This window comes from Schistocerca gregaria, unplaced genomic scaffold (genome assembly GCF_023897955.1).
Source record: "Schistocerca gregaria isolate iqSchGreg1 unplaced genomic scaffold, iqSchGreg1.2 ptg000333l, whole genome shotgun sequence".
In the NCBI taxonomy this organism is placed as follows: Eukaryota; Metazoa; Arthropoda; class Insecta; order Orthoptera; family Acrididae; genus Schistocerca; species Schistocerca gregaria.
In genome coordinates this window covers 1375506-1395535 of record NW_026061799.1, presented here as the reverse complement: position 1 = coordinate 1395535, position 20030 = coordinate 1375506, and positions in this window count along the sequence as shown.

Genomic DNA, 20030 nt, shown 5'->3' with positions numbered 1-20030 from the left:
TACTGGTCTTCCAGGGAACGATCAAAGCGTATACTGTTTGAGACAATACTCCCATGGAGGAAAGTGCGCATGGTGACTGTTGTATTCAATCCCGAAGCAATTTCTGTGTTCCTAATCACTCTGATAGTCCACAGATTACAGAATGCCTCCAGATGTGTATCGGAAACTACTACTGGTCGTCCTGGGAACGATCAAAGCGTAGACTGTTTCAGACATTACTTCCATGGACGAAACTGCGCATGGTGACTGTTGTATTCAATCCCGATGCAATATCTGTGTTTCATCAACACTCTGATAGTCCACAGATTACAGAATGCCTCCAGATGTGCATCGGAAACTACTACTGGTCATCCAGGGAACGATCAAAGCGTAGACTGTTTGAGACATTACTCCCATGGAGGAAAGTGCGCAAGGTGACTGTTGTATTCAATCTCGATGCAATTTCTGTGTTTCGTCAACACTCTGATAGTCCACAGATTACCAAATGACTCAAAATGTGCAACGGAAATTACTACTGGTCTTGCAATTAACGATCAAAGCGTAAACTGTTTGAGACATTACCCCATGGAGGAAAGTGCGCATGGTGACTGTTGCATTCAATCCCGATGCAATTTCTATGTTTCATCAACTCTCTGATCGTCCACAGATTACAGAATGCCTCCAGATGTGCATCGGAAACTACTACTGGTCTTCCAGGGAACGATGAAAGCGTAGACTGTTTGAGACATTACTCCCATGGAGGAAAGTGCGCATGGTGACTGTTGTATTCAATCCCGATGTGATAACTGTGTTTCATCGACACTCTGATAGTCCACAGATTAAAAAATGCTTCCAGATGTGCATCGGAAACTACTATTGGTCTTCCAGGGAACGATCAGAGCGTAGGCTGTTTGAGACATTACTCCTATGGAGGAAAGTGCGCATGGTGAATGTTATATTCAATCCCGATGCGATAACTGTGTTTCATCAACACTCTGATAGTCCACAGATTAAAAAATGCTTCCAGATGTGCATCGGAAACTACTACTGGTCTTCCAGGGAACGATCAAAGCGTACACAGTTTGAGACATTACTACCATGGAGGAATATGGGCATGGTGACTGTTGTATTCAATCCCGATGCAATTTCTGTGTTTCATCAACACTCTGATAGTCCACAGATTACAGAATGCCTCCAGATGTGCGTCGGACACTACTACTGGTCTTCGAGGGAACGATTAAAGCGTAGACTGATTGAGACATCACTCCCATGGAGGTAAGTGCGCATGGTGACTGTTGTATTCAATCCCGATGCAATTTCTGTGTTTCATCAACACTCTGATAGTCCACAGATTACAGAATGCCTCCAGATGTGCATCGGATACTACTACTGGTCTTCCAGGGAACGATAAAAAGCGTAGACTCTTTGAGACATTACTCCCATGGAGGAAAGTGCGCATGGTGACTGTTGTATTCTATCCCGATGCAATTTTTGTGTTTCATCAACACTCTGATGGTCCACAGATTACAGAATAACTCCAGATGTGCATCGGAAACTACTACTGGTCTTCCAGGGAACGATCAAAGCGTAGTCTCTTTGAGAAATTACTCCCATGGAGGAAAGGGCGCATGGTGACTGTTGAATTCAATCCAGATGCAATTTCTGTGTTTCATCACCATTCTGATAGTCCACAGATTACAGAATGGCTTCAGATGTGCATCGGAAATTACTACTAGTCTTTCAGGGAGCGATCAAAGCGTAGGCTGTTTGAGATATTACTCCCATGGAGGAAAGTGCGCATTGTGACTGTTGTATTCATTCCCGATGCGATAACTGTGTTTCATCAACACTCTGATAGTAAACAGATTACAGAATGCTTCCAGATGTGCATCAGAAACTACTAATGGTCTTCCAGGGAACGATCAAAGCGTAGACCGTTTGAGACATTACTCCCATGGAGGAAAGTGCGCAAGGTGACTGTTGTATTCAATCTCGATGCAGTTTCTGTGTTTCATCAACACTCTGATAGTCCAGAGATTACCAAATGACTCAAGATGTGCAACGGAAATTACTACTGGTCTTCCAAGGAACGATCAAAGCGTAAACTGTTTGAGACATTACTCCCATGGAGGAAAGTGCGCATGGTGACTGTTGTATTCAATCTCGATGCAATTTCTATGTTTCATCAACACTCTGATAGTCCACAGTTTTCAGAATGCCTCCAGATGTGCATCGGAAATTACTACTGGTCTTCCAGGGAACGATCAAAGCATAAACTGTTTGAGACATTACTCCCATGGAGGAAAGTGCGCATGGTGACTGTTGTATTCAATCCCGATGCAATTTCTGTGTTTCATGAACACTCTGATAGTCCACAGATTACAGAATGCCTCCAGATGTGCATCGGAAACTACTACTGGTCTTCCAGGGAACGATCAGAGCGTAGGCTGTTTGAGACATTACTCCTATGGAGGAAAGTGCGCATGGTGAATGTTGTATTCAATCCCGATGCGATAACTGTGTTTCATCAACACTCTAATAGTCCACAGATTACAGAATGCCTCCAGATGTCCATCGCAAATTACTACTGGTCTTCCAGGGAACGAACAAAGCGTACACAGTTTGAGACATTACTACCATGGAGGAATATGCGCATGGTGACTGTTGTATTCAATCCCGATGCAATTTCTGTGTTTCATCAACACTCTGATAGTCCACAGATAACAGAATGCCTTCAGATGTGCATCGGACACTTCTACTGGTCTTCTAGGGAACGATTAAAGCGTAGACTGATTGAAACATCACTCCCATGGAGGTAAGTGCGCATGGTGACTGTTGTATTCAATCCCGATCCAATTTCTGTGTTTCATCAACACTCTGATGGGCCACAGATTACAGAATGCCTCCAGATGTGCATCGGAAACTACTACTGGTCTTCCAGGGAACGATCAAAGCGTAGACTCTTTGAGACATTACTCCCATGGAGGAAAGTGCGCATGGTGACTGTTGTATTCAATCCCGATGCAATTTTTGTGTTTCATCAACACTCTGATGGTCCACAGATTACAGAATGCCTCCAGATGTGCATCGGAAACTACTACTGGACTTCCAGGGAACGATCAAAACGTAGTCTCTTTGAGAAATTACTCCCATGGAGGAAAGGGCGCATGGTGACTGTTGAATTCAATCCAGATGCAATTTCTGTGTTTCATCAACACTCTGATAGTCCACAGATTACAGAATGCCTCCAGATGTGCATCGGAATCTACTACTGGTCTTCCAGGGAACGATCAAAGCGTAGATTGTTTGAGACATTACTCCCATGGAGGAAAGTGCGCATGGTGACTGTTGTATTCAATCTCGATGCAATTTCAATGTTTCATCAACACTCTGATAGTCCACAGTTTTCAGAATGCCTCCGGATGTGCATCGGAAATTACTACTGGTCTTCCAGGGAACGATCAAAGCGTAAACTGTTTGAGACATTACTCCCATGGAGGAAAGTGCGCATGGTGACTGTTGTATTCAATCCCGATGCAATTTTTGTGTTTCATGAACACTCTGATAGTCTACAGATTACAGAATGCCTCCAGATGTGCATCAACTACTACTGGTCTTCCAGGGAACGATCAAAGCGTAGACTGTTTGAGACATCACTCCTATGGAGGAAAGTGCGCATGGTGACTGTTGTATTCAATCCCGATGTGATAACTGTGTTTTATCGACACTCTGATAGTCCACAGATTAAAAAATGCTTCCAGATGTGCATCGGAAACTACTACTGGTCTTCCAGGGAACGATCAGAGGGTAGGCTGTTTGAGACATTACTCCTATAGAGGAAAGTGCGCATGGTGAATGTTGTATTCAATCCCGTGGAGATAACTGTGTTTCATCAACACTCTGATAGTCCACAGATTAAAAAATGCTTCCAGATGTGCATCGGAAACTTCTACTGGACTTCCAGGGAACGATCAAAACGTAGTCTCTTTGAGAAATTACTCCCATGGAGGAAAGGGCGCATGGTGACTGTTGAATTCAGTCCAGATGCAATTTCTGTGTTTCATCAACACTCTGATAGTCCACAGATTACAGAATGCCTCCAGATGTGCATCGGAATCTACTACTGGTCTTCCAGGTAACTATCAAAGCGTAGATTGTTTGAGACATTACTCCCATGGAGGAAAGTGCGCATGGTGACTGTTGTATTCAATCTCGATGCAATTTCTATGTTTCATCAACACTCTGATAGTCCACAGATTAAAAAATGCTTCCAGATGTGCATCGGAAACTACTACTGGTCTTCCAGGGAACGATCAAAGCGTACACAGTTTGAGACATTACTACCATGGAGGATTATGCGCATGGTGACTGTTGTATTCAATCCCGATGCAATTTCTGTGTTTCATCAACACTCTGATAGTCCACAGATTACAGAATGCCTCCAGATGTGCATCGGAAACTACTACTGGTCTTCGAGGGAACGATTAAAGCGTAGACTGATTGAGACATCACCCCCATGGAGGTAAGTGCGCATGGTGACTGTTGTATTCAATCCCGATGTGATAACTGTGTTTTATCGACACTCTGATAGTCCACAGATTAAAAAATGCTTCCAGATGTGCATCGGAAACTACTACTGGTCTTCCAGGGAACGATCAGAGCGTAGGCTGTTTGAGACATTACTCCTATAGAGGAAAGTGCGCATGGTGAATGTTGTATTCAATCCCGTGGAGATAACTGTGTTTCATCAACACTCTGATACTCCACAGATTACAGAATGCCTCCAGATGTGCTTCGGAAGCTACTACTTGACTTCCAGGGAAAGAGCAAAGCGTAGACAGTTTGAGACATTACTCCCATAAAAATAGGCCCGCATGGTGCCTGTTGTATTCAATCCCGATGCAATTTCTTTGTTCCAACAATACTCTGAAGGTAAACAGATTACAGAGCGCCTCCAGATGTGCTTTGGAAACTACAACTGGTCTTCCAGAAATCAATCAAAGCGTAGACAGATTGAGACATTTCTCCCATGGAGAAAAGTCCACATGGTGCATGTTGTATTCATTCCCGATGCAATTTCTATGATTCGTCAAGACTCTGAAGGTATACAGATTACAGAATGCCTCCAGATGGGTTTCGGAAACAACTACTGTTCTTCCAGAAATCAATCAAAGCGTAGACAGATTGAGACATTACTCCCATGGAGATAGGTCCGCATGGTGCCTGTTGTCTTCAATAACGATGTAATATGTGTGTTCCATCAACACTATGAAGTTCCACAGATAACAGAAAGCCTCCAGATGTGCTTCGGAAACTACTACGGGTTCTCCAGAAATCGATCAAAGTGTATACTGTTTCAGATATTACTCCCAGGGTGAAAAGTCATCATAGTGGCTGTTGTATTAAATCCAGATGCATTTTCTGTGTTTCATGAACACTGTGAAAGTCCACAGATTACAGAATGCCTTCGGATGTTCTTCGGAAACTACTACTTGACTTTCAGGGAACGATCAAAGCGGAGACAGTTTGAGACGTTACTCACATGGGGGAATTTCCGCATGGTGAATGTTGTATTCAATCCCGATGCAATTTATGTGTTTCATGAACACTGTGAAAGTCCACAGATTACAGAATGCCTTCGGATGTCCTTCGGAAACTACTACTTGACTTTCAGGGAACGATCAAAGGGGAGACAGTTTGAGACGTTACTCACATGGGGGAATTTTGCGCATGGTGCCTGTTGTATTCAATCCCGATGCAATTTATGTGTTTCATGAACACTGTGAAAGTCCAAAGATTACAGAATGCCTCCAGATGTGCTTTGGAAACTACTACGGGTTATCCAGAAATCGATCAAAGCGTATACAGTTTGAGACATTACCCCCAGGGAGAAAAGTAAGCATGGTGCCTGTTGTATTCAATCCCGATACATTTTGTGTGTTTCATCAACACTCTGAAGGTCCACAGATTACAGAATTCCTCCAGATGTGCTTCAGAAACTACTACTGGTCTTCCAGAAATCAATCAAAGCGTAGACAGATTGAGATATTACTCACATGGAGAAAGGTAAGCATGGTGCCTGTTGTATTCAATCAAGGTGCAATTTCAGTGTTTCATCAACACTCTGAAGGTCAACAGATTAGAGAATGCCTCCAGATGTGCTTCCGAAACAACTACTGATCTCCCATTGAACGATCAAAGCGTAGGCAGTTTGAGACATTACTCCCATGGAGAAGAGTCCACATGGTGCTTGTTGTATTCAATTCTGATGCAATTTCTGTGTTTCATCGACACTCTGAAGGTTCACAGATTACAGAATGCATCCAGATGTGCTTCGGAAACTACTACTGACCTCTCATTGAGCGATCAAAGCGTAACAGTTTGTGACATTACTCCCATGGAGAAAAGTCCACATGGTGCCTGTTGTATTCATTCCCGATGCAATTTCTGTGATTCGTCAAGACTCTGAAGGTATACAGATTACAGAATGCCTCCAGATGTGCTGCGGAAACTACCACTGGCCTTCCAGAAATCAGTCAAAGCGTAGACAGATTGAGACATTACTCCCATGGAGATAGGTCCGCATGGCGCCTGTTGTATTCAATCCCGATGCAATTTCTGTGTTCCATCTATACTCTGAAGGTCCACAGATTACAGAATGCCTCCAGATGTGCTTCGGAAACTACTATGGGTTTTCCAGAAATCGATCAAAGCGTATACAGTTTGAGACATTACTCCCAGGGAGAAAAGTTAACATGGTGAATGTTGTATTCAATCCCGATGCAGTTTCTGTGTTTCATGAACACTGTGAAAGGCCACAGATTACAGAATGCCTTCAGATGTGTTTCGGAAACTACTACTGGACTTCCAGGGAACGATCAAAGCGGAGACAGTTTGAGACGTTACTCCCATGGAGGAATTTCCGCATGGTGACTGATTTATTCAATCCCGATGCAATTTCTGTGTTCCATCAACACTCTGTAGCACCACAGATTACAGAGTGAATCCAGATGTGCGTCGGAAACTACTACTGGTATTCCATAAATCAATCAGAGCGTAGAAAGATTGAGACATTACTCCCATGGAGAAAGGTCCGCATGGTGCCTGTTGTATTCAATCCCTATGCAATTTCTGTGTTTCATCAACACTCTGAAGGTCCGCATAATAGAGAATGCCTCCAAATGTGTTTCGGAATTTACTACTGATCTCCCATTGAACGATCAAAGCGTAGACAGTTTGAGACATTAATCCCATGTGAGAAAATTATACATGGTGCCTGTTGTATTCAATCCCGATGCAATTTCTGTGTTTCATCAACACTCTGAAGGTCCACAGATGACGGAACGCCTCCAGATATGCTTCGGAAGCTACTACTGGTCTTCCAGGGAAAGATCAAAGCGTGGACTGCTTGAGACATTACTACTGGTCATCCAGAAATCAATTAAAGTGTAGGCAGATTGAGACATTAATCACATGGAGAAAGTTATCCATGGTGCCTGTTGTGTTCAATCCCGGGCCAATTTCTGTGTTTCTTCAACACTCTGTAGGTGCACAGATTAGAGAATGACTCCAGATGTGCTTCGGAAACTACTACTGATCCCCCATTGAACGATCAAAGCGTAGACAGTTTGAGACATTACTCCCTTGGTGAAATGTCCACATGGTGCCTGATGTATTCAATTCCGATGCAACTTCTGTGATCCATCAATACTATGAAGGTCGACAGATTACAGAATGCCTCCAGATGTGCTTCAGAAACTTCTACTGGTCTTCCAGAAATCAATCAAACCGTAGACTGATTGAGACGTTACTCACATGGAGAAAGGTCCGCATGGTGCCTGTTGTCTTCAATCCCGATGCAATTTCTGTGTTCCATCAACACCCTGAAGGTCCACAGTTTACAGAAAGCCTACAGATGTGCTTCGGAAACTACTACGGGTTCTCCAGAAATAGATCAAAACGTATATAGTTTGAGACATACTCCCAGAGAAAAAAGTCAGCATAGTGGCTGTTGTATTAAATCCCGATGCATTTTCTGTGTTTCATGAACACTGTGAAAGTCCACAGATTACAGAATGCCTTCGGATGTGCTTCGGAAACTACTACTTGACTTCCAGGGAACGATCAAAGCGGAGACAGTTTGAGACGTTACTCCCATGGGGGAATTTCCGCATGGTGCCTGTTGTATTCAATCCCGATGCAATTTTTGTGTTTCATGAACACTGTGAAAGTCCACAGATTACAGAATGCCTCCAGATGTGCTTTGGAAACTACTACGGGTTTTCCAGAAATCGATTAAAGCGTATACAGTTTGAGACATTACCCCCAGGGAGAAAAGTAAGCATGGTGCCTGTTGTATTCAATCCCGATGCATTTTCTGTGTTTCATCAACACTCTGAACTTCCACAGATTACAGAATGCCTCCAGATGTGCATCAGAAACTAATACTGGTCTTCCAGAAATCAATCAAAGCGTAGACAGATTGAGACATTACTCCCATGCGGAAAGGTCCGCGTGGTGCCTGTTGTATTCAATCCCGATGTAAATTCTGTGTTTCATCAACACTCTGAAGGTCCACAGATTTAAGAATGCCTCCAGATGTGCTTCAGAAACTTCTACTGGTCTTCCAGAAATAAATCAAAGCGTAGACAGATTGAGACGTTACTCACATGGAGAAAGGTCCGCATGGTGCCTGTTGTCTTCAATCCCGATGCAATTTCTGTGTTCCATCAACACTCTGAAGGTCCACAGATTTCAGAATGCCTCCAGATGTGCTTCAGAAACTACTACTGGTCTTCCGGTAATCAATCAATGCGTAGACAGATTGAGACATTACTCACATGGAGAAAGGACCGCATGGTACCTGTTGTATTCATTCCCGATGCAATTTCTGTGATTCGTCAAGACTCTGAAGGTATACAGATTACAGAGCGCCTCCAGATGTGCTTTGGAAACTACAACTGGTCTTCCAGAAATCAATCAAAGCGTAGACAGATTGAGACATTACTCCCATGCGGAAAGGTCCACGTGGTGAATGTTGTATTCAATCCCGATGCAAATTCTGTGTTTCATCAACACTCTGGAGGTCCACAGATTTCAGAATGCCTCCAGATGTGCTTCAGAAACTACTACTGGTCTTCCAGTAATCAATCAAAGCGTAGACAGATTGAGACATTACTCACATGGAGAAAGGTCCGCATGGTACCTGTTGTATTCATTCCCGATGCAATTTCTGTGATTCGTCAAGACTCTGAAGGTATACAGATTACAGAGCGCCTCCAGATGTGCTTTGGAAACTACAACTGGTCTTCCAGAAATCAATCAAAGCGTAGACAGATTGAGACATTTCTCCCATGGAGAAAAGTCCACATAGTGCATGTTGTATTCTTTCCCGATGCAATTTCTGTGATTCGTCAAGACTCTGAAGGTATACAGATTACAGAGCGCCTCCAGATGTGCTTTGGAAACTACAACTGGTCTTCCAGAAATCAATCAAAGCGTAGACAGATTGAGACATTTCTCCCATGGAGAAAAGCCCACATAGTGCATGTTGTATTCTTTCCCGATGCAATTTCTGTGATTTGTCAAGACTCTGAATGTATACAGATTACAGAATGCCTCCAGATGGCCTTCGGAAACTACTACCGGTCTTCCAGAAATCAATAAAAAGTAGACAGATTGAGACATTACTCCCATGGAGATAGGTCCACATGGTGCCTGTTGTTTTCAATCCCGATGCAATTTCTGTGTTCCATCAACACTCTGAAGGTCCACAGATTACAGGAAGCCTCCAGATGTGCTTCGGAAACTACTACGGGTTTTCCAGAAATCGATCAAAACGTATACAGTTTCAGACATTACTCCCAGGGAGAAAAGTCAGCATAGTGGATTTTGTACTAAATCCCGATGCATTTTCTGTGTTTCATGAACACTGTTCAAGTCCACTGATTACAGGATGCCTTCGGATGTGCTTCGGAAACTACTACTTGACTTCCAGGGAACGATCAAAGCGGAGACAGTTTGAGACGTTACTCCTATGGGGGAATTTCCGCATGGTGCCTCTTGTATTCAATCCCGATGCAATTTCTGTGTTTCATGAACACTGTGAAAGTCCACAGATTACAGAATGCCTCCAGATGTGCTTTGGAAACTACTACGGGTTATCCAGAAATCGATCAAAGCGTAGACAGATTGGTATATTACTCACATGGAGAGAGGTCCGCATGGTGCCCGTTGTGTTCAATCCCGGTGCAATATCTGTGTTTCATCAACACTCTGAAGGACCACAGATTACAGAATGCCTCCAGATGTGCTTCGGAAACTACTACTGGTCTCCCATTGAATGATAAAGCGTAGAGAGTTTAAGACATTACTCCTTTCCAGAAAAGTCTACATGGTTCCTGTTCTATTCAATCTCGATGCAATTTCTGTGTCTCATCAACACTCTGAAGGTCCACAGATTACAGAACACCTTCAGATGTGCTTCGGAAACTACTACACGTCTTCCAGAAATCCTTCAAAGCGTAGACATATTGGAACATTACTCCCTTGGAGAAATGTCCACATGGTGCCTGTTGTATTCAATTCCGATGGAACTTCTGTGTTCCATCAATACTATGAAGGTCGACAGATTACAGAATGCCTCCAGATGTGCTTCAGAAACTTCTACTGGTCTTCCAGAAATCATGTCGTAGACAGTTTGCGACATTACTCCCATGGGGAAAATTTCGCATGGTGCCTGTTTTATTCAATCCTGATGCAATTTCTGTGTTTCATCAACACTCTGTAGGTCCACAAATTTCAGAATGCCTGCAGATGTGCTTCGGAAACTATAAGTGGTTTTCCAGAAATCGATCAAACCGTTAACAGTTTAAGACATTACTCACACGCAGAAAAGTCCGCATGGTGCCTGCTGCATTCAATCCCGATGCAATTTCTGTGTTTTATCAACACTCTGAAGGTCCACAGATTACAGAATGACTCCAGATGTGCTTGGGAAACTAGTACTGGTCTGCCATTAATCGATCATATCGTAGACACTTTGAGACATTACTCCGATGGTGAAAAGTCTGCATGGTGAATTTTGTAATCAATCTGGACGCAATTTCGGTGTTTCGCCAACACTCTGAAGGTCCACAGATTACAGAATGAATTCAGATGTGCTTCGGAAACTACTACTGATATTCCAGGGAACGGTCAAAGCGTAGACAGTTTAAGACTTTGCCCCCATGGAGAAAAGTCCGCATGGTGCCTGTTGTATTCAATCCCGATCCAATTTCAGTGTTTCATCAATACTCTGAAGGTCCACAGATTCCAGAATGCCTCCAGATGTGCTTCAGAAACAGCTACTGGTCTACCAGAAATCATTCAAAGCGTAGACAGATTGAGACATTACTCAAATGGAGAAAGGTCCGCATGGTGCCTGTTGTATTCAATCCCGATGCAATTTCTGTGTTTCATCAACACTCTGAAGGACCACAGATTACAGAATGCCTCCAGATGTGCTTCGGAAGCTACTACTGGTCTTCCACAATACAATAAAAGCGTACACAGATTGAGACATTACTCCTATGGAGGAAGTTCCGTGTGGTGCCTGCTGTATTTAATCCCGTCGCATTTTTTGTGTTTCATCAACACTCTGAAGGTCCACAGATTAGAGAATGACTCTAGATGTGCTTCGGAAACTACTACTGATCTCCCATTGAACGATCAAAGCGTAGACAGTTTGAGACATTACTCCCTTGGAGAAATGTCCACATGGTGCCTGTTGTATTCAATTCCGATGGAACTACTGTGTTCCATCAATACTATGAAGGTCGACAGATTACAGAATGCCTCCAGATGTGCTTCAGAAACTTCTACTGGTCTTCCAGAAATCAATCAAAGCGTAGACAGATTGAGACGTTACTCACATGGAGAAAGGTCCGCATGGTGCCTGTTGTCTTCAATCCCGATGCAATTTCTGTGTTCCATCAACACTCTGTAGGTGCGCAGATTACAGAACGCCTCCAGATGTGCTTCGGAAACTACTACTGGTCTCCCATTGAATGATCAAAGCGTAGACAGTATGAAAAATTACTCCCATGGAGAAAAGTCCACATGGTGCCTGTTGTATTCAATCGTGGTGCAATTTCTGTGTTTCATCAACACTCAGAATGTCCAAAGGTTACAGAATGCCTCCAGATGTGCTTCGGAAACTACTACTGGTCTTCCAGATGACGATCTAATCGTATACAGTTTGAGACATTTCTCTCAGGGGGAAAAGTCAGCCTGGTGCCTGTCTTATTCAATCCCGATGCATTTTCTGTGTTTCATGAACACTGTGAAAGTCCACAGATTACAGGATGCCTCCAGTTGTGCTTCAGAAACTACCACTGGTTTTCCAGAAATCTATCAAAGCGTAGACAGATTGAGACACTACACACAGGGAGTAAGGTCCGCATGGTGCATGTTGTATTCAATCCCGATGCAAATTTTCTGTTTCATCAACACTCTGAAAGTCCACAGATTAAAGAACGCCACCAGATGTGCTTCGGAAGCTACTACTGGTCTTCCAGAGAAAGATCAAAGCGTAGACTGTTTGAGACATTACTCCCATGGAGTAAAGTCCGCATGGTGCCTGTTGTATTCAATCCCGATGCAATTTCTGTGTTCCATCAACACTCTGAAGTTCCACAGATTACAGAATGCCTCCAAATGTGTTTCGGAAACTACTACGGGCTTTAGAGATATCGATCAAAGCGTAAACAGTTAGAGACGTTACTCACAGGGAGAAAAGTTAGCATGGTGCCTGTTGTATTCAAACACGATGCATTTTCTGTGTTTCATCAACATTCTGAAGGTACACAGATTACAGAATGCTTCCAGATGTGCACCATAAACTACTACTGGTCTTCCAGAAATCAATCAAATCGTAGACAAATTGACACATTACTCACATGGAGAAAGGTCCGCATGGTGCCTTTTGTGTTCAATCCCGGTGCAATTTCTGTGTTTCATCAAACCTATGACGGTCAACAGGTTATAGAATGCCTTCGGATGTCCTTCGGAATCTACTACAAATCTACCATTGAACGATCAAAGCGTAGACAGTTTGAGACATTACTCCCGTGGAGTGAACTCCACATGTTGCCTGTTGTATTCAATCTCGATGCAATTTCTGTGTTTCATCAACATTCTGATGGTCCACAGATTACAAAATGCCTCGGGATGTGCATCAGAAACTACTACTGGTCTTCCAGAAATCAATAAAATCGAAGACAGATTGCGACATTACTCACATGGAGAAAGGTCCGCATGGTGCCTGTTGTGTTCAATCCCGGTGCAATTTCTGTGTTTCATCAACACTCTGAAGGTCCAAAGATTACAGAACGCCTACGGATGTGCTTCGGAAACTACTACTGGTCTTCCAGATGACGATCAAATCGTATACAGTGTGAGACATCCTCCCAGGGGGAAAAGTCAGCCTGGTGCCTCTTTTATTCAATCCCGATGAATTTTCTGTGTTTCATGAACACTGTGAAAGTCCACAGATTACAGAATGCCTCCAGTTGCGCTTCAGAAACTACCACTGGTCTTCCAGAAATCAATAAAAGCGTAGAAAGATTGAGACATTACTCACAGGGAGTAAGGTCCGCATGGTGCCTGTTGTATTCAATCCCGATGCAAATTCTGTGTCTCATCAACACTCTGAAGGTCCATGGATTACAGAACGCCTCAGGATGTGCTTCGGAAGCTACTACTGGTCTTCCTGGGAAAGATCAAAGTGTAGACTGTTTGAGACATTACTCCCATGGAGTAAAGCCACATCGTGCCGGTTCTATTCAAACCCGATGCATTTTCTGTGTTTAATCAACATTCTGAAGGTACACACATTACACAATGCCTCCAAATGTGCATCATAAACTACCACTGGTCTTCCAGAAATCTATCAAATCGTAGACAGATTGAGACATTACTCACATGGAGAAAGGTCCGCATGGTGAATGTTGTATTCAATCCCGATGCAAATTTTCTGTTTCATCAACACTCTGAAAGTGCACAGATTAAAGAACGCCACCAGATGTGCTTCGGAAGCTACTACTGGTCTTCCAGAGAAAGATTAAAGCGTAGACTGTTTGAGACATTACTCCCATGGAGTAAAGTCCGCATGGTGCCTGTTGTATTCAATCCCGATGCAATTTCTGTGTTCCATCAACACTCTGAAGTTCCACAGATTACAGAATGCCTCCAAATGTGTTTCGGAAACTACTACGGGCTTTAGAGATATCGATCAAAGCGTAAACAGTTAGAGACGTTACTCACAGGGAGAAAAGTTAGCATGGTGCCTGTTGTATTCAAACACGATGCATTTTCTGTGTTTCATCAACATTCTGAAGGTACACAGATTACAGAATGCTTCCAGATGTGCACCATAAACTACTACTGGTCTTCCAGAAATCAATCAAATCGTAGACAAATTGACACATTACTCACATGGAGAAAGGTCCGCATGGTGCCTTTTGTGTTCAATCCCGGTGCAATTTCTGTGTTTCATCAAACCTATGACGGTCAACAGGTTATAGAATGCCTTCGGATGTCCTTCGGAATCTACTACAAATCTACCATTGAACGATCAAAGCGTAGACAGTTTGAGACATTACTCCCGTGGAGTGAACTCCACATGTTGCCTGTTGTATTCAATCTCGATGCAATTTCTGTGTTTCATCAACATTCTGATGGTCCACAGATTACAAAATGCCTCGGGATGTGCATCAGAAACTACTACTGGTCTTCCAGAAATCAATAAAATCGAAGACAGATTGCGACATTACTCACATGGAGAAAGGTCCGCATGGTGCCTGTTGTGTTCAATCCCGGTGCAATTTCTGTGTTTCATCAACACTCTAAAGGTCCAAAGATTACAGAACGCCTACGGATGTGCTTCGGAAACTACTACTGGTCTTCCAGATGACGATCAAATCGTATACAGTGTGAGACATCCTCCCAGGGGGAAAAGTCAGCCTGGTGCCTCTTTTATTCAATCCCGATGAATTTTCTGTGTTTCATGAACACTGTGAAAGTCCACAGATTACAGAATGCCTCCAGTTGTGCTTCAGAAACTACCACTGGTCTTCCAGAAATCAATAAAAGCGTAGAAAGATTGAGACATTACTCACAGGGAGTAAGGTCCGCATGGTGCCTGTTGTATTCAATCCCGATGCAAATTCTGTGTCTCATCAACACTCTGAAGGTCCATGGATTACAGAACGCCTCAGGATGTGATTCGGAGGCTACTACTGGTCTTCCAGGGAAAGATCAAAGTGTAGACTGTTTGAGACATTACTCCCATGGAGTAAAGCTACATCGTGCCTGTTCTATTCAAACCCGATGCATTTTCTGTGTTTAATCAACATTCTGAAGGTACACACATTACACAATGCCTCCAAATGTGCATCATAAACTACTACTGGTCTTCCAGAAATCAATCAAATCGTAGACAGATTGAGACATTACTCACATGGAGAAAGGTCCGCATGGTGCCTGTTGTGTTCAATCCCGGTGCAATTTCTGTGTTTCATCAAACCTCTGAGGGTGAACAGATTATAGAATGCCTCCAGATGTGCTTCGGAAACTACTACTGATCTCCCATTGAACGATCAAAGCGTAGACAGTTTGAGACATTACTCTCATGGAGAAGAGTTTACATGATGCCTGTTGAATTCAATCCCGATGCAATTTCTGTGTTTCATCAACATTCTGAGGGTCCACAGATTACAGAATGCCTCCGGATGTGCATCAGAAACTACTACTGGTCTACCAGAAATCAATCAAAGCGTAGACAATTTGAGACATTACTCACATTGAGAAAGGTCCGCATGGTGCCTGTTGTATTCAATCCCGATGCAATTTCTGTTTTTCATCAACACTCTGAAGGTCCACAGATTGCAGAATGCCTCCAGATGTGCCTCGGTACTACTACTAGTGGGCTCACATTGAAATATCACATCGTAGACAGTTTGAGACATTACTCCCATGGAGAAAAGTCCACACGGTGCCTGTTGTATTCAATCCCGATGCATTTTCTGTGTTTCATCAACACTCTGAACTTCCACAGATTACAGAATGCCTCCAGATGTGCATCAGAAACTAATACTGGTCTTCCAGAAATCAATCAAGGCGTAGACAGATTGAGACATTACTCCCATGCGGAAAGGTCCGCGTGGTGCCTGTTGTATTCAATCCCGATGTAAATTCTGTGTTTCATCAACACTCTGAAGGTCCACAGATTTAAGAATGCCTCCAGATGTGCTTCAGAAACTTCTACTGGTCTTCCAGAAATAAATCAAAGCGTAGACAGATTGAGACGTTACTCACATGGAGAAAGGTCCGCATGGTGCCTGTTGTCTTCAATCCCGATGCAATTTCTGTGTTCCATCAACACTCTGAAGGTCCACAGATTTCAGAATGCCTCCAGATGTGCTTCAGAAACTACTACTGGTCTTCCGGTATCAATCAAAGCGTAGACAGATTGAGACATTACTCACATGGAGAAAGGACCGCATGGTACCTGTTGTATTCATTCCCGATGCAATTTCTGTGATTCGTCAAGACTCTGAAGGTATACAGATTACAGAGCGCCTCCAGATGTGCTTTGGAAACTACAACTGGTCTTCCAGAAATCAATCAAAGCGTAGACAGATTGAGACATTACTCCCATGCGGAAAGGTCCACGTGGTGAATGTTGTATTCAATCCCGATGCAAATTCTGTGTTTCATCAACACTCTGGAGGTCCACAGATTTCAGAATGCCTCCAGATGTGCTTCAGAAACTACTACTGGTCTTCCAGTAATCAATCAAAGCGTAGACAGATTGAGACATTACTCACATGGAGAAAGGTCCGCATGGTACCTGTTGTATTCATTCCCGATGCAATTTCTGTGATTCGTCAAGACTCTGAAGGTATACAGATTACAGAGCGCCTCCAGATGTGCTTTGGAAACTACAACTGGTCTTCCAGAAATCAATCAAAGCGTAGACAGATTGAGACATTTCTCCCATGGAGAAAAGTCCACATAGTGCATGTTGTATTCTTTCCCGATGCAATTTCTGTGATTCGTCAAGACTCTGAAGGTATACAGATTACAGAGCGCCTCCAGATGTGCTTTGGAAACTACAACTGGTCTTCCAGAAATCAATCAAAGCGTAGACAGATTGAGACATTTCTCCCATGGAGAAAAGCCCACATAGTGCATGTTGTATTCTTTCCCGATGCAATTTCTGTGATTTGTCAAGACTCTGAATGTATACAGATTACAGAATGCCTCCAGATGGCCTTCGGAAACTACTACCGGTCTTCCAGAAATCAATAAAAAGTAGACAGATTGAGACATTACTCCCATGGAGATAGGTCCGCATGGTGCCTGTTGTTTTCAATCCCGATGCAATTTCTGTGTTCCATCAACACTCTGAAGGTCCACAGATTACAGGAAGCCTCCAGATGTGCTTCGGAAACTACTACGGGTTTTCCAGAAATCGATCAAAACGTATACAGTTTCAGACATTACTCCCAGGGAGAAAAGTCAGCATAGTGGATTTTGTACTAAATCCCGATGCATTTTCTGTGTTTCATGAACACTGTTCACGTCCACTGATTACAGGATGCCTTCGGATGTGCTTCGGAAACTACTACTTGACTTCCAGGGAACGATCAAAGCGGAGACAGTTTGAGACGTTACTCCTATGGGGGAATTTCCGCATGGTGCCTGTTGTATTCAATCCCGATGCAATTTCTGTGTTTCATGAACACTGTGAAAGTCCACAGATTACAGAATGCCTCCAGATGTGCTTTGGAAACTACTACGGGTTATCCAGAAATCGATCAAAGCGTAGACAGATTGGTATATTACTCACATGGAGAGAGGTCCGCATGGTGCCCGTTGTGTTCAATCCCGGTGCAATATCTGTGTTTCATCAACACTCTGAAGGACCACAGATTACAGAATGCCTCCAGATGTGCTTCGGAAACTACTACTGGTCTCCCATTGAATGATAAAGCGTAGAGAGTTTAAGACATTACTCCTTTCCAGAAAAGTCTACATGGTGCCTGTTCTATTCAATCTCGATGCAATTTCTGTGTCTCATCAACACTCTGAAGGTCCACAGATTACAGAACACCTTCAGATGTGCTTCGGAAACTACTACACGTCTTCCAGAAATCCTTCAAAGCGTAGACATATTGGAACATTACTCCCTTGGAGAAATGTCCACATGGTGCCTGTTGTATTCAATTCCGATGGAACTTCTGTGTTCCATCAATACTATGAAGGTCGACAGATTACAGAATGCCTCCAGATGTGCTTCAGAAACTTCTACTGGTCTTCCAGAAATCATGTCGTAGACAGTTTGCGACATTACTCCCATGGGGAAAATTTCGCATGGTGCCTGTTTTATTCAATCCTGATGCAATTTCTGTGTTTCATCAACACTCTGTAGGTCCACAAATTTCAGAATGCCTCCAGATGTGCTTCGGAAACTATAAGTGGTTTTCCAGAAATCGATCAAACCGTTAACAGTTTAAGACATTACTCACACGCAGAAAAGTCCGCATGGTGCCTGCTGCATTCAATCCCGATGCAATTTCTGTGTTTTATCAACACTCTGAAGGTCCACAGATTACAGAATGACTCCAGATGTGCTTGGGAAACTAGTACTGGTCTGCCATTAATCGATCATATCGTAGACACTTTGAGACATTACTCCGATGGTGAAAAGTCTGCATGGTGAATTTTGTAATCAATCTGGACGCAATTTCGGTGTTTCGCCAACACTCTGAAGGTCCACAGATTACAGAATGAATTCAGATGTGCTTCGGAAACTACTACTGATATTCCAGGGAACGGTCAAAGCGTAGACAGTTTAAGACTTTGCCCCCATGGAGAAAAGTCCGCATGGTGCCTGTTGTATTCAATCCCGATCCAATTTCAGTGTTTCATCAATACTCTGAAGGTCCACAGATTCCAGAATGCCTCCAGATGTGCTTCAGAAACAGCTACTGGTCTACCAGAAATCATTCAAAGCGTAGACAGATTGAGACATTACTCAAATGGAGAAAGGTCCGCATGGTGCCTGTTGTATTCAATCCCGATGCAATTTCTGTGTTTCATCAACACTCTGAAGGACCACAGATTACAGAATGCCTCCAGATGTGCTTCGGAAGCTACTACTGGTCTTCCACAATACAATAAAAGCGTACACAGATTGAGACATTACTCCTATGGAGGAAGTTCCGTGTGGTGCCTGCTGTATTTAATCCCGTCGCATTTTTTGTGTTTCATCAACACTCTGAAGGTCCACAGATTAGAGAATGACTCTAGATGTGCTTCGGAAACTACTACTGATCTCCCATTGAACGATCAAAGCGTAGACAGTTTGAGACATTACTCCCTTGGAGAAATGTCCACATGGTGCCTGTTGTATTCAATTCCGATGGAACTACTGTGTTCCATCAATACTATGAAGGTCGACAGATTACAGAATGCCTCCAGATGTGCTTCAGAAACTTCTACTGGTCTTCCAGAAATCAATCAAAGCGTAGACAGATTGAGACGTTACTCACATGGAGAAAGGTCCGCATGGTGCCTGTTGTCTTCAATCCCGATGCAATTTCTGTTTTCCATCAACACTCTGTAGGTGCGCAGATTACAGAACGCCTCCAGATGTGCTTCTGAAACTACTACTGGTCTCCCATTGAATGATCAAAGCGTAGACAGTATGAAAAATTACTCCCATGGAGAAAAGTCCACATGGTGCCTGTTGTATTCAATCGTGGTGCAATTTCTGTGTTTCATCAACACTCAGAATGTCCAAAGGTTACAGAATGCCTCCAGATGTGCTTCGGAAACTACTACTGGTCTTCCAGATGACGATCTAATCGTATACAGTTTGAGACATTTCTCTCAGGGGGAAAAGTCAGCCTGGTGCCTGTCTTATTCAATCCCGATGCATTTTCTGTGTTTCATGAACACTGTGAAAGTCCACAGATTACAGGATGCCTCCAGTTGTGCTTCAG